This window comes from Eublepharis macularius, chromosome 13, assembly GCF_028583425.1.
Source record: "Eublepharis macularius isolate TG4126 chromosome 13, MPM_Emac_v1.0, whole genome shotgun sequence".
NCBI lineage: Eukaryota > Metazoa > Chordata > Lepidosauria > Squamata > Eublepharidae > Eublepharis > Eublepharis macularius.
This window is the reverse complement of record NC_072802.1, coordinates 70,590,152-70,595,500: the sequence shown is the minus strand read 5'-3', so window position 1 is coordinate 70,595,500 and position 5,349 is coordinate 70,590,152.

Sequence of the window (5,349 nt, the reverse complement as noted above, 5' to 3'; positions counted from 1 at the left end):
GGGAAGGGGTAACATAGCCGGAATGAGTTAATAGAAAATTTCACACGGTTGGGTGTTAGGCTATCACATTCATGTGAGAAATGTCAGGCCCCTGAAGTGATGATGAGGACCACAAAGATCAGAGGGCAAAAGTTTGATACGTTCTTTTCACCATTCCGAATCCTTGCAAGACTTCCTTTTTTGCACAGTGTAAGCCTGTGATCTGCTTGACTTTTATATCTGTACACAGTAAGCTGAAAAGGGCTTTAATAGCATCTTGAGGCTTGGCTTCTGCACAGATACCAAAAAGCCACTTCATTCCGTATCAGGTACAGAAATGAACATCCTAGCAATCATTCTTTTTTAAGGCAAGTTTCTAGTCCTTGTTGCCAAGGGAAGGACTTTACTGCCTCCATGTAGCTCCTCACCCCTTCCTAAGAGTAGGAGAGATGGAACGAATTCTACAATTCAAGTGAATGTGCATGACATCTATGAGTCTCTCTGCACGAGACATTTGACAGGCGAAGAACACTTGTTGGGAGATGCAATGGTAACCAGGAAGGGTAGTTTAAAAAGACAGAGCTGGCGGCAGGGCAAAGGCTTTGCTATACACAGAGGTCATTTCATAGAAAAAGAGCTGGAGGAACGTATTAGCATAATTCATTAGCATAACTCATTAGCATATACCACGCCCCTTGACATCACCAGAAGTGTGTCATTAGCATAACTGAGTTGCATATGCCACGCCCCCTGACATCACCTATCCCGGCTGTTCTGGACCCAATCCTGGCCATTCAGGGCTGAAATTGGGCCCAAAATGGCAAAAAGGGGCTGAAAATGGCCGAAAAGGAGCCCAAAATGGTCAGGCTTGGGCTGCTGCTGAGTGGGAGAGTGATCCACCACCCATCAGAGGCCCAATCCGGGCCGTTTCAGCCCCAATCCAGGCTGAAATGGGCCCAAAATGGCCGGGAGTCAGGTGGGCGGGGCCACTTGACATGTGACCTCTTTGGGGAACTGCCAGAACTGCATTCCTGCGTGTTCCCCCTCGAAATGAGCCCTGGCTATACACTGGAGCTGTGTGAAGGGCCTGTGAAATGCCAGAAGGCAAACTTCAGCCCATTATAACCTCTCCAGGTCCAAGACCAGCTCTAGAAGGCAGCTCAAGCCCATTTCCATTCCTCACTGCCCTCTGGTTGCCATCCCACGCAGTTTTAGACTGGAGAGGTGAAATTGAGAGCCTTTGGGGAGGTGTGTAGGCCGGAGTAGGCATGCCACACAGCCTCCATTAATTGCTCTTTACATTTCTACATTCCTGATCTCCTGGTCAGTTGGCATGCCACATGGGAAGACTCAGGGAGTAGTTTAAATGTGTAACAATAAGTTTCTCATCATTCTCAGAGCACAATATTCCCATACACTCTAAGTAATATTCTTACATGTCTTAAGGTCCACTGTGTTCCTTTCGCTATGCTTCATAGATAAGACAAAGGCTGATCACAGCATGTTTGCCCATCTGCCTGTGACTGGTTTAGAATGTGTAACTGTTGCTATAGACATATATAGGCATTGCTCTTTTCTGGGTTCCTGAAAAGCTTTCTCAATAAAACTCTCGCCTCCATCTTGGAGGGACAGACTTTGCATCCAGATCTTGGTCTCCAGTCGTTACTACAGAGGTGAAGATGAAATTGACAAATCCGCTGAGGAGCAATCTCCGCCGGCTCTGTCTTTTTAAACTACGCTTCCCAGCTAACATTGCGTCTCCCTACACTTGATGAACACGACGCTGAGGCATCTCGTGTAGAGAAACTCTCTAAGAAGCAAAACAATTTCTTAATGCAGGATGTGTGCTCCTTGGCCCCAAAGTTCTATTATTTATTGCTGAAGTGCAAAGAGCACGCACAGTCTTTCCTCCCTCTGCTCTCAGTATGGCCAGAGACCCACATGTACACCGGGGGAGGGGATCCTGGCTTCTCTGGATGTGCTTCATTCAGGCCCAACCAGCTGCAGCAGACCAGATGGGGCTGCCGAGTGTCAAAAGGTGAGCTGCAAAACAGTCATCCACAGCCTTCCGCATTTCCCAGGATTATCGATCGCAAGGCAGTAACAGCTGATATAATTTTGCTTAGCTTCAAACACTTGGCGGATCGAGGATGCTTTGGCCGTAAGGTTATAAAGCATTCTCTAAAAACACGAGAAAAAGATTAAACGTGCTTATAGCTAATAATGCGCTGTATGCTGTCTATCAAGTCTTGCCACGGAGAGAAGCTACCATTCGGCACTTATTTAAAGGCCTTTCAGAGGTTGGAAAGAGAAGTGCAGCTATGTATTTTTTCCCCCTCCCCGCTCCTTGGCAAAGAATACTGGAGATAAACATCAATTCACTCCTGCAGATCACAGTAGCAGTAAATAAATTTTTCAGGAACCGAAGTTCCACACAAAGGGCTCTCGTTTCACACAACATCAATGTTTTTGGCCGCGGAGAAATAAAAGCCTCCAAGGTGGCTTTATCCGAAAGCTAAAATTATCAATTGCCATTACTTGGAAAGGAAGGGGGGAAACAAAGAGATACAGTGGGCAGAGAAGCTGGGGCAGAGAAAGGAAAAGGAAATGGGGAAATTCTCAAACAGTGTTTTGCCCAGGTACTTTGAGGGAGGGCAGGTGGCAGACCACAGTGGCAAAGTGAGCCAAATTGGTATAGTGGTTGAGAGCAGCAGGACTCTAATCTGGAGAACCGGGTTTGATTCCCCACTTCTCCACTTGAAGCCAGCTGGGTGACCTTGGGACAGTCACAGCTCTCTCAGAGCTCTCTCAGCCCCACCCACCTCACAGGGTGATTGTTGTGAGGATAATACTAATACACTTTGTAAACTGCTCTGAGTGGGTGTTAAGTTATTCTAAGGGGTGGCATATAAAACAAATGTTATTATTGTTATTATTGCCCTCCTTTGGACCTGTTCCAGCTTGTCAACATCCTAGCCAGTTTGGTGCAGTGGTTAAGAGCGGCAGGACTCTGGAGAACTGGGTTTGATTCCCCCAACCTTGGGTCAGTCACAGCTCTCTCAGCCCCACCCACCTCACAGGGTGATTGTTGAAGGGATAATAATAACATACTTTGTAAACCACTCTGAGTGGGCCGTTAAGTTGTCCTGAAGGGCGGTATATAAATCAACGTTGTTGTTGCTGTTGTTAAAGCCAGCCAAGGGTTCTTTCACCCATGGCTGGAATCTACTGCCTCCGACGCTGCTCTTGAACTGGCAACTCCAGGCAACCCCTGAACACCTTAATGGGGTCACAGGGAGGGGCTGGTGAACTGGCATTACAGCTGCAGTGTGTATGTCAAGGACTCTGTCATGGCTGGCAAGATGCTCTCAAGTGCCCGCCCCCTAAGCACAGCATCATAGCTCACTCTCCTTCGGTCGCTGCCTCTACACACCTTACCAGGCTGAAGAGAGCCAGGGGCCCAGCTCCATGCCATCATCCAGCATCTCTCCCTCTAGGGACGGGGAGATCAGCACAGAGAGAGTGCCTCTAGAGTGATCTTCCATTTCCTGGCGTGGGGAGCAACAACCCTCTTGAGCAAGTGTGGCAGTCTCACTGCCTCCCCTTGGCATTCAGCCCAGGAGGAAACTGGAGCCTTGCAATATTCTAAAGAACGGTGAAAAGAAGCACTACGCTCCACTGTGTTGCCCGGGCATCCCTCCATCTAGAAAGCACAGATCATGCCAGAGGCCCCAGTGATTTCACAGGGGCACCCAGGGCAATGCCCCATCTCCCGGTGGGAGCAGATTTACCAAGTGTCTCAGGCTGACAGCCAGCCCTGCAGGCCTCAGTAGATGCTAATGCATGCCAAGACCTAATGAGGCCCTGAACTCTGTAGCTGAACAGGCACCTGGGGCTGTGAGTGGGGATGCCACAGAGCCCTCTTCAGGCACAGAAAGGAACTGCATCATGCAACAATCTGCACAAGACGGTCGAATTTATTGATTTATTTACATTATTTGTAGTCCGCCTTTCTCGCTGAGATTCAAGGCAGATTACACCGTGTAATTCAGTACAATCTACAGCCGTGACAGTCAGTAAACAAGACAACAGGGTATAGATGGCAGAAATGTGAAAACAAGCAGAAATCTGACACAGGGCTCAAACAGTACATAAGCAATCGGACACGACATAATAAACAACAGTAACAGACAGTGCACAGTAGTATTGCCTACAGTTCCTATCCCTTTAGCAAAGCATTGAGGATCCAATTTCTTCTGAGGCAGGAGTTTCTATCCCACCACTATCACCACATGTCAGGGACACACTGACCTTATGACATTGGGGTGGAAGAAAAATCTTCTTGCTGTGTACTCTAACTTGGTTCTCCCAAGTCAGTCCCTCAGCAAACTGTGCCAAAGAATCACAGGAGTTAGCCGTGTTACTCTGTAGTAGCAAAATAGTAAAGAGACCAGTAGCACCTTTTAAGACTAACTAACTTTATTGTAGCATAAGCTTTTGAGAGCCACAGCTCTCTTTGTCAGATGCATCGTCAGCTTTCGAGAACTGCAGCTCTCTTCGTCACATGCATCATCAGATGCATCTAACGAAGAGAGCTGCAGTTCTTGAAAGCTGACGATGCATCTGGTGATAAGCACTGTGGTTCTCAAAAGCTGACGATGCAACTGATGAAGAAAACTGTGGTTCTCGAAAGCAGACGATGCATCTGAAAAAGAGAGCTGCGGTTCTCAAAAGCTGACGATGCATCTGACGAAGAGAGCTGTGGCTCTCGAAAGCTTATGCTACAATAAAGTTGGTTAGTCTTAAAAGATGCTACTGGACTCTTTACTATTTTGTGCCAAAGAAATGGCTCCTCCCACAGACCTCCTGGTCCTTTTCACCACCTCCACTGGAAGCAGCCTCTCTCAGCGAGGCCCCTCAGCAACAATATAGTACAAAGGAAGGTTGCCAACTTTTGGGTAGAGCCTGGAGTTGTCCAGGAATGCCAACTGGCTTCAGGGATCAGCTCCTCTGAACAAAATGGCTGCTTTGGAGGATGGGCTGTATATGGCATCACAACCTTAATGAGCTCCCCCTTAAGTGCCACCCTTCCTAGGCACCACCTACCTATCTCCAGGAATTTCCCAGGCCCAAGGTGGCAACCCTAGTACAAAGCCTGTGGGTCAGCCAAGCCTGCCACAGGTGCCATTCATTCCTGGGGCTGTGCCCCTCCCTCAGTACAGGACAAGTTCCCAGTTCTAGCCCCAAAACAACAGGCGACAAATACCAGTCAGATAACAAGCGCACCGTGTTCATTTGCAAGCCACTCAATGCTGAATGCTTGAATCCCGACACAGAACGCGCCTCTTCAAGCACCCCAACAAAATACAG